This window comes from Hippocampus zosterae, chromosome 19, assembly GCF_025434085.1.
Source record: "Hippocampus zosterae strain Florida chromosome 19, ASM2543408v3, whole genome shotgun sequence".
Lineage (NCBI taxonomy): Eukaryota > Metazoa > Chordata > Actinopteri > Syngnathiformes > Syngnathidae > Hippocampus > Hippocampus zosterae.
This window is the reverse complement of record NC_067469.1, coordinates 1649524-1660723: the sequence shown is the minus strand read 5'-3', so window position 1 is coordinate 1660723 and position 11200 is coordinate 1649524.

Genomic DNA, 11200 nt, shown 5'->3' with positions numbered 1-11200 from the left:
ACTATCAAGCATTTTTATTTTTGTGACTGTTGTGGGGGTGCGGGGGGGTGGATTTTTTTCCCTCTCTCTTTAACAGAAGGCAACCAGAAATGTGTCGATCAATGATGGGCGTTTTCTGACATTAGTGGAGGAAATAAGTAGTTGCCCCGATGGTTCCCAGGACCCTAATGAGGTGAGCGGGCCCTCGGCTCCGCTCAGGGCTCCTCGTTTTCGACGATCTGTGTGGCCGGCCGGCTCTCTCCTTCCCTCTCATCATGTGTCCTTAGAACACCCGGGGGCCTCATTACCATTTCGCCCTTGTTTATTTGGAAGGGAAAAGAAGAAAAAGGAGACAGATGAAAGAAACGTCTGTGATCAATTGTTTCCTGTCGTACGACCTTTCACAAGGCACGGTTTGTTCTCGGGGGTCGACATTCAAAAACACGGCCCGCTTTCTTCGGCTTTTTTGAAGGTTGCGTGTCTCGGTATTTTGATCTTTTTAATGGAATTCGGGAGATCCGCGCCGGGTTGTTTTTTTTTTTTTTGGTGTCATCTTAATCTTGTGGGAGGAGGGGGGTGTGTGTGTGGGGGGGGGGGGGTTATATCCTATTTAAGGTGAACCAAAATCTTTTTAGATCGAGAGAAGGAGAGAATTGGAATGTCTACGAATGCGAAAACACTTAAAATAAAAAAATGGACATCAGGTTGGAGGTCACATAGAATAGAATAAAATAAAATAAAATATATGTGCTGGCCTTCTTTAACACAATAGACAGAAGCATATAAGCACTTACAATTTTAAAGTATTGAAAGATCCCCCCCCCCCCCCCCAAGATGTCCCCCGTCTATTTTTTGGGACGGTCTGGCCCTTATCTATGCTAGTTTTAGCTCCGTTTGATCTCCGCCGGTCCCCGATGGAAACGTCTGCTGCTAAACACTTCACCGTGTTCGCCTGCAAGGTGCTAATTTTCTCTGTCATGCTCGGAAGGCGGCGGAAATTTGCGGGTCACACAAAAAAAACCAAAAACCAAAAACTCTCTAGAGCCCCCCCCCCCCCCCCCCCCATGTCCGCCAGGCTGTTTTTAATCATTCTGCACCAAGAGTTAAATCGATCCCCCCTTGGCCCATGTTACACCTTTTCACCAAGTTTTGTCCAAATGGTCCCCCTGGTAACTCAGAGAACAGGAGTTATAAACAATATCAAAGGATGGGGATGGGGGGGGGGGGGGGGGTGAAAAGATAAAAACAACCCAAAAACCATGAATCTTCCGTTTCTTTTTTTTTTCAAACAAAGGTTTCATCTTTGAGTCAACTGCAATTTAATCGGGTTATTAGCATTTCAGTCGTTATTCGGCACCCCGCCGGCCTGGGAGTGGGCTCGGCCCCCCCCCCGTGAAGCCGCACAGGATGAGTGCTACGGAAATAAAAATGGACAGATGGACGCTCAACACACATTCCCGTATTTGAAAATAAGCTACGGATGAAATTGAAAGCAGAGCCGTTGATGATCACGCCGGGGTAAAAGATACATTTCGAATTTCATCCGTATTGCATAATTAAATTCCATTCATGTTTGCGATGCTAATTCGTTCTTCTCGCTATTATCTTTCAATGTCATTGATTTTATCAGTTGGTAAAAAAGAAAATAACGACTTCAACACAAAGCCAAGCAAGAAATAAGCAACGGGGATCCGAGAGTTCACGACGTGTTGACAGCAAGGCAAACTTCTTGAAGAATTTGTCTCATTAGGCCCCGACGTATCCGACAAGAATCAAAACTTGTTGACTTGGGGGGGCGGGGCGAGGAGGGGGGGGGGGTTGTATTGAGAATGACAGTGTGTGATCAACAATAATCATTGAAGAAAAGTTTTTCCAAACGTCGACAGTTCAAAAATGTCAAACGTCCCAAGAGAGGGTTCGAATAGTTCCGTGTCAGAAAGTGCCCCCCCCCCCCCATTTCCCAAATGGCTCTTTGACCTTCTTCCTTCTGCACAGCCGCAACCGTCATCCCGAGATTGCATCGAGTTAATTAAAAAAAAAAATCAAAAGCTACATTTTTTGCTGTAATAACACCGTATTTGGAGTTTGGAGAATTATAAAATCTCATTTCAGTTAGTCACTCACATTTTGATGTTTTGGCCTTCAGTTTGATATTCCACTCATTTTTTTTTTTTGTTCACTCGAATAACCTTGACCCAAGATAACGAGCGACGTCTGTCAAATATTCTTCATATTTCGTCTCGAATCGACACGGAACACAGGACGCCCAAATCCACCATGCGCAAAGAGCAAAGAAACGAGGCGGCGTCGATGTTCACGGCCTCCACCCTCAGGAGAGAGCCGCACTCGGCCACAATTTCCACGGCGCTATTGGTCGTGATATTCTCCTGTTTGGCACGGGACCCGACGGGCTGCCGGCGCACGCTTCTTTTGTGTTTGGGAAGCCTTTGTTTGGATGCATACGCGAGCGGGGGCCTGTGAAACAACAAGCATGAGTGATGACAGTCAAGTCCCCAGTCTGTAAATCGAGCTGGGCACCAGGTGACAGCCCGCACGGCAATTCAGGGGGGGGGGGGGGGGGGGGGGGGGGGGGGGTCGTTTGGAATGCGTCCACAGTGCGTTAAAACAACATAACATTAGTTTTGCATCGCATGAGTCGCTCAAGCTGAAGGACAGTTTTGAACATTTTCAAGCTTTTCATGTTTTACTTTGATGGGCGACGTCCAATTAGGATGCTTTGGTCCACTTCCTGTGTCTTTTGGCGCCACAACACAAAAGGCTTTTTTTTTTTTTGCTTCATGCCGGTCTGCAGAACAAAACGAACCAAACAAGAAAATCCTCATCAGTTTCATACAGCTGTTGTCAAAAAAAAAAACATTGTCGTCGTGCGCAAGCAACGCAAAAGCAAAAAGTTCATCCAATCAATTCAACCCCCAATTTAATACAAATGATAATGTCCAACCAGAATAATACATCATGGCTGATAATTCTAGACAATTATCCAGCTGGTTTTTCTCGGGAAATAATTCATGCTAAATAAAAGGCTTGATTCATTTTTGATGTTGGCAAACATGACTAGAACTGTGGAACCAGCTGGGCGTAAAAGAGAGTCGAAAGCGGGGAAAACGACTGAATATGAAACAGATTGTTAAAAAAAAAAATTTGAGAAATAACAGTCGATTTTCTGCGGTGGTTCAACCACTGTGCTTTGGACACGGCGCACGGTGTCATTTCCCCTTCAGCCAGGCATGAAGTTCACTCATAACCAGGTTGAAGTTATGTTGGGGGCCGAGCCCCCACCAAGCGCAACTGAGCATCCATCAAAGCAGTCAATTCACCCCATGCACGGAGTTCTTTTATTCAAGGTCATTTGATTGAACATGAGGAGCTCCAGGACGGATGACTGAAGCCAAACTGTATTAACAAAAGACACTTTCAGGGGTACACCGGGAAAAAACTAAAAAAAAAAAGAGCGCACATACGCACACGAATGCGACGGAGACTGACGGAAGCCAGCAAACTAAAGACAAGCAAAGTGACGAGACAACAAGAAACACCTGGACAACGAGGAACACCTGGACAAGACACAAAGGCTTGAGGCGAGCCGACTGATTGACGCAAGGGACCCGGATGACGAGAACAGAGGAAGACAAAAACCAAATGGAATCGAAACAAAAACATAAACATGTTTTTAAAAAATGCACTTTGTGTTGGGCGGAGGATGCTCGCTCAATTCCCGGCTCAAGCAGCTGAGAGAGAGCCAAAAATCAGGACATCAATCGGTCTTCCAACCAAGTGCCACTGTGTGTGGACCGGAGAGATTGTGTGCAACAGCACCGCCAAGTGGTAGTTTGCTGCATAACACCCAGCCGCTTGGAATCAGATGACGTCGACAATTAGCTCAAGTCCTTTTTCTCACGTCCAAATTAATGTTCACCGCCTAATTGTTATATTCATTAGCCTGGGTACAATCATAGGGGGGGGGGGGCAGAGGAACAAAAAAAACACCATCCTGATTTACTTTCCATGGGCGATGAGTCAGAAAGAGAGCCAATATGCGTGCCCCGTGTCATTTAGTTCATGTTGGACGGAATAAAGAGGCAGAAGCAATTTGGGTTAATGTGGATTGAGGAGGGGAGATCATTTAGGGGGAAAATTCACCACTCGTCTTTTTGTTTGGCAAAATGGACGGAAACCTATGATGACATCTTTAGCTTTTTAACTCGATGGCAACACTCGATCAAACTCGATGTCATTTCTCCATCGTTTTGTTCTGATTACCGATCGAAAATTTCATCCATCGAAAAATTTGCGTTTCTCTCGCCCAGAAATGTCCGACGAATGAAACATTTTCCATCAAAAAGGTGACATTTCGGGTTGCTTTTCATTCAGTGGTCTATCATGATCCGGATGACCTCAAATTGACACAGATTTAGCTTTTGCACCAACAGAATCTGCAAGTGACGCCATGTCGCCGGAATTGCAGAGCCAAAAGGTGAGAGGAAACAATCCTCTGTCCCTGATTACTTGTCCGTTCTTAGATTTTGGTTACTCAACCCACTCAAGCATACTTAAGCGATCAAAAGCATGAAAGCCGACTGTTTATTCTTTGGGTCTCCAAGGGTAGAGTCTGACAACAAAAGCCTGATTGTTTTGCAGATGGAAGCGGGGATGCGTGGCGTCATATGCGGGTCACACCTCAAGGCCAAGTTGGAGGGAGATGAAAAGGCAGAGGCATCACGCTCCGTCCCCTGCCCAATGATTGTTCGATACAACGCAGCACTGGAGGTAAACAAACGGGACTCCGTTGGGTGAGGGGATTTTGGGCAATGCGAATTTGTTATCGGCAAAGCGCCGTGCTTTCCGAACCGTGTGGAAAGCAAGAATCCTCCACAGTGTCGTGATTCATTCTTAGTCTCTCCCGGAAGCTAAAATGAGGCTTTGAACGTGTTCCACCTTTCACTGAAGCAACTCCTTGGAATGTACGTCCATCTCCTCAGGCTCGAAGAAGGCTAGACTTGTCATTCATTAAATTACGATGGCCGGCAATAAACGGGGGATGCGCTCCTGTTACAACTCAGTAATTTGTTCGCTATTCATTGCGAGTCAGGCAAGTTGTACGGACAAAAAAAATCTACCAAGCATTTTTCTTGACAAGGATTTGATATTTTGTCTTGTCGTGCACCGGACCCGCCTTGGGATTGGATTGGATGTAGGGCAAGGCGAGAGAGCTCCGGCAAAATATTTGCGGCTTGAAAGCACATACCTCAGGTCAGCAGTCTCAAACATGCCCATAAATTCCAACGTGGAATTGGACATCGTGTCCTTGGCAGTGTTTCGCGCGATCAACGGCCTTCCGCCAACAGCCGTTCTTGTCGTGGAGCACACAAATGTGTGAAATGATTCCGCTCATCATTTCTGTCGCTTGGAAAGGTCAGAAACATTACAAAAAAGATTGACCAAACCGTTAAGTTGGGAACACGGAGCGTGCTTTTTCGGCACCGGCTCAAGCGGCCATGTTTTAAGAAAGCTGAGCATGTCGGCTCACCATTTACTACATCAAAATTCCCTTTTCCTCAGTTAGCTAGTTTGCTCCGGAAACGTGGAGTGCACCGGGCGATTTCGCGTTTCGTGGTTCAAATGAACATGAAACGTCCCTTCCCCCACTATTAATTTCCGCCGTATTTCAAAAAGCTCCGCACGCTCTCCAAACGTAAAACGGATAGTCGACCACCCCTTGATGAATTCATTTACGCGTCAAACGTTGAACAGAACGAGATTCTTTCTGACACCGTAATAACGCCCGTTCACTGGGAAATCGTGTCGCATGAAGCCGCCACCTATTCAGTGAACCTCAAAGTGGATTTTTGAACACCGTCTCTTGCCCTCATTTGTTTTTCAGGTTCACTTGACATCAGAATGACTTTGCAGGGGAGAAATAATTGTTCGGGTCGGAATTGTAAACCATACACACTCACGACCAAAACTCCTTTTTAACTCCGGCACTCCATCCTGTTTTATATCAAGCCGTTTGTGACACTCTGGGGACCAGAAACTTCGATGAGTAGTCTGCATGAATGAGCCTGTTTTTGCCGTCATCCTCCATAAAAATCTCCAAAATATGATTACGACACGTCGGCGTGTTTCACCATGGGATCGTAATACCTGAAGGCGAGATGTCATTGGGTGTCTGTGATCCCACGTGCCCCCCCCCCAGATGGGTTACAAGCGCTTTCGAAAGTCCCCGTGTAACAGTGAGAATGTGCGAACAGACAGCAACATGCTGCTGACTCACGACCCGACAAGCTGCTTTGAATTAGAAATTGCACATCGGGGATTTTCACAGTCCTCTGGAAAGTGTCTCTGGTCAGTTGCGCTGCCACGGACGCCCGAGGGGTCCTTTGAAAGTTGTGTCAGATTGCAAGAGTTTATTCCCGTCTGACGGAATACTGTACTTGAAAATAGTATCACCGCGGGCAGAGGCCGATTTAAGATCCTTTTGAAGAGTAATGGATAGTGAAGTGACAATGTAGACCAAAAGATGACCACGGGGAGAACCGATGCACGCTTTACTCCGGCAGCTTTTTCTAAAAAAAATATATATATTTTTTTTAAATACTTTCCGACTTGTGTTGACAGGTTTGGAAGCCCAGAAAATAGAACATAACATATTTTCACATGGAGGTGACCGTCTTATATGTAACCTTGACCAACTCGAAAAGAACAGTTGAAGGGCATCCTCCATTTATGCTGTAGCAATGAAAAAAGTTCAAAAACCAGACATTTTGCTTGCAGAGGTGCAAGCAAAATGTCATTTGACTTGTATTCCCTTCGAGCAGGGGTGTCCAAAGGCTGCTTTGCTGTTCTGCCTGTTTTCCAGCTCTGCCAGGAGCAACACACCTGCTTCAAATCATCAGCAACAAGGTTGGAAGGCTGCTTCAGATGAGCCGATCATCTGAATCAGGTGCGTTGCAGCCGTGAGAGATGGAAAACAGGCAGGACGGCGGCCCCTTCCGGACCCGGAGCTGGACATGCTTTCGACAGGGTATGTCCTCAATCCCTCAGCACTGACACTAAATTAATATTTCAGCAAAGGACCCAAAAAAAACCCAAAAAACTTATTTAAATGAAGCGGAAATAATTTCAGCTGTTTTTATATGGCGGGGGCAGATCGGATGACTTGTGACAATACAATACAATACAATACAATACAATACAATACATGCTGATTTATATAGCGCTTTCACAACAGCGGCAGCTGTAACAAAGCGCTTTACAAAACAGTTAACATAAAGTAAAATAATAAACAGGCGGCCCGGTAGTCCAGTGGTTAGCACGTCGGCTTCACAGTGCAGAGGTACCGGGTTCGATTCCAGCTCCGGCCTCCCTGTGTGGAGTTTGCATGTTCTCCCCGGGCCTGCGTGGGTTTTCTCCGGGTGCTCCGGTTTCCTCCCACATTCCAAAAACATGCGTGGCAGGCTGATTGAACACTCTAAAATGTCCCCTAGGTGTGAGTGTGAGTGCGAATGGTTGTTTGTTTCTGTGTGCCCTGCGATTGGCTGGCAACCGATTCAGGGTGTCCCCCGCCTACTGCCCGAAGACAGCTGGGATAGGCTCCAGCACCCCCCGCGACCCGAGTGAGGATCAAGCGGCTCGGAAGATGAATGAATGAATGAATAAAATAATAAACACAACACATAACATAAAACACGGAAAGTCGTGCAGTCCTAACCGCTTTTCCGTCACACATTATAGCAGTCTAAAATAATCACGGATCAATCTAGCGGTAGATGACATGCTGACAGGTTTTGTGGCATCAACGAGCTCGATCAAGGCCACGCGCTTGGTATTCCGCGTTGGTGTGAGCTGGATATACCGACAAAGCAGTCTCGGGAGGGAATTCCTAATTAAAGGCAACATTTTGGATGATGAGGACCGCTTTTGTGGATTATTTCCTGTGCGGTGTATGCGGGATTAACCATATACTACGCGGTTTTATGAACCGCAAATTAGCATGCCTAATTCGTGTTCTAAGGCGTCTATTAGACATGGGGGAATACTTGAATTCACCCCCAAATGGCTTGCAAAGCTTCGACTGCTCCATCCCATCGCCTGAACTCTTGCAAACTCGTGGTGAATCCACAAACTTCACACACAGGAGGGACTAATATGACATCCAAACCCGGATCGTCTTCACTTATAAGGCTTTTTTTTTTTAATCAAGCAATAGCCGTTTTCCTGCAATTGCTTCGACAAGACTCTGTTGTTTAAAATGCATCCCCTGGCCTCCCGTTCCCCCAGCCTCTTCAGGCGGCATCAGTATTCCAGGGACGAGGCTCAACTCTCCTCTCCTCACCGTATGATTGTATTCCTACGCTGGGAATACGATCTGATGCGGTTGTCTTCCGGTACATCGCCAGTGTCCCCCCAGAGTGCAGCAGCCCCGGCGAAGCTCAGCCCGCGATTCCTCAAAAGAATTGGACAGCAAGAAGGAAGACGATGGAGTGGTGTGGACCCCCGTGCGCGGGAGGAAAAATGTTTTGCCGAAATGACAAACAATTGGAATCCGTACGTCGAGCTCAAGATGACTTTGTCGCCGCCACCTTCCACAAAACGGCAGACTTTGTACGGCTTAGTTAGGGGCTGGTTTTTGAAACTGTGGACAGCAGCCACTTCAAATCATAATTATCAGCGGTTCATTGCCACTGGCTAAATACTGGTTTTGCAAAAAAAAAAACGACATCACCGACTTCCATTCCATTCAGAGATAAGTGCATTCCATTTTGTTGCTCTTTGCCAAAATAGAGAGGACAATATTTCTTTATTCTCTTCTCTCAGAGTAGATGAAGTGATGTGAATCGTGTTTCCTGATTGCAAAACCTCACTTGAGACTTGGCAGGGCAGCTTCAAATATTATTATTATTTTTTTTTCCTCTTGAATACAAAGAGGACGGATTCCTTCCAAGCGCTTCTTTGCCAGGAATTCTTTGTCGACGCAGAATGCAATATTTGCACCTTGATGCGCGTGGGCACATCGCGAAAATGTTATTCCGGCCACAATGGTGATCCAAAAAATGTGAATATCTTCATATTAATTGCTTCCAGGCGATTGCTTTCATCATCTTGTTTATATTTTATGAGTACGAAGTCATAACCACTCCTATCAGGTTATTACTCTGAATATTTCAAATGCAAAATGTTTTTATTTTTTTTGTAAGTCAACAAAATCATGACAGCAGCTCCAACACAGACACAGCAAACTGTACAAAAACCGAACACGGATCTCATCCTCCAAAGACGGATCCAACCGACCCTGGCGCCGAACGAGCACCGGGTTTAGGGGTTGGTGTGACCTGAAAGTGGGCTTCTCCTTTTTTCCTTTTTGTGCCTACAAGAAAATGTGTAATGTAAAATCGACATGAATGCAATTCATCACTCAGGCCTTCCACTTAAATGGAGGTGGTGAAAAACGACAACTCCGGCGCTTCTCCATAAAAGCTCGAGTGAGCACATACGAGACGCTGTGGACGAAATGAGGGAAATATTAAGGACATGTGCGTTACAGAACCAACGCTCCCGTCTTCAAAAGATTCCAAATCCTTCCCGTCTTCTATTTCCTTTCTGGCTTCTCCCCCCCAGTGATTGACACGGATTTAATAAGATCAGTGAGGGATAACGAATTTGACCTGGATTCACCTCATCGGTGCATTTCAAGCGTCAAGGAGGTTTCATTTGTTTCAGTGTGCTGTGTGACGCGTGACGAATGCTACCGCTTTTGTTTCCCAGACATTCCTTCCCTCTCTCAGGCATCGGTCAGGAGCTTTACTTCTCTGTAGAGGCACCGCAACTGGACAGGCGGGGCAGGCAGCTGCCAACGCCCCGAAATGAAGGGGGGGCGCTAGGGACAGCTGACGCCCGATATCAACTTCAACACGGTCATGAAAACGCGCCGCTGTCAACAACTCTCTCATCGGGACATCCGACAGACGGCGAATACGGGTCCATATCATCGACACGACGCTGCAATGACACACTTGGGATTCAAGGGATCTGTCTCGGGGCCCCTGACTTTTTGTTGTACTGCGCACAAACAAAAACTGATCATTTAGGCCCCGCTCAAAACGGAAAACTGTGCTAAAACGAGATGTTGTGACTATGGCCTTCAATTGCTTGCTTGTGGGTCTTGCTGCTTTAAAGCTTGTCCTCAGTTAGTAAGAACTGTTTACTTACTGTGTGAAGTGAGTATGCTACCTTTGGGTCACAAATGTCTGCCTATGTTTGATATGGCCGTACAGATTGTTCAGCTTTAACACCTCCGAGAGTACCCGGGAAAAAAAAAAATCAGTGTGAAATGAAGGATGAGGAAGAAAGGCTCGACAGTCTAAAAATACAGTGGAATAGATTGGATTGTAGTGTGGTGTAAAAAGGAACAACGAGGGGTCAGCAACTCCGGAAGGAGGGAGAAGGCATTGTCAACGTGAAAAGATCTCATGTGGCAATACCGGATAGAAAGAGCCCTGCTCAGGTCAACCTCGACATCGCTACTGACAGCACTGGCCGGAGCTCAGCTTTGAAATCGGAAGCATGCATAGACTATGGAGCGAATTGCCGGGGGGGCACGGCTTCAACGGCCGCATCTGCGCCAGTGACAAGTGTAGATGAGCCAAGAGACGCTGAAGAAATATGTCACGCAATCAAGCGAAGCCGACAAGCGTAGCGCTGCTAGCTAAAAATCTATTGACTCAATTGGAGCCGACTGCTCCGGAGTTTCTCTCCAGGAACGCCCGGTGAGGTAAAACCTGTGAAGCTACTCTGTTTATGTCGGGCTATGAATTTAAATTTAAACTGTCACCGTGCAAAGTTGCACTGCAGTTATCTCGCAATTTTCCTCCCCAGCCCCCATCCCCCACCCCCCATTTTTTCCACAGCTATGCTTTAACTTGCTCCCCTCGCGCCGATGAATATCTGCACCTGCCAACAAATCGCTGCAAGGGCACACAGATTAACAAAGCCTTTTAAACAACGTCGTTTATTGCATCCAAACATCGTTACGTGGGGGGAACATGTATGAGACACCGTGAGGTCATTTCACCCCCACACACACCAGCCATGCGTCTGACACGGAGCACATTTGAGTCCCGATAAACACGCTCCGTGCAGAAACACTTGTGACAGCCAATGATATTTACCGGATGTTTATCGACTCTAAAGCAATCTTATT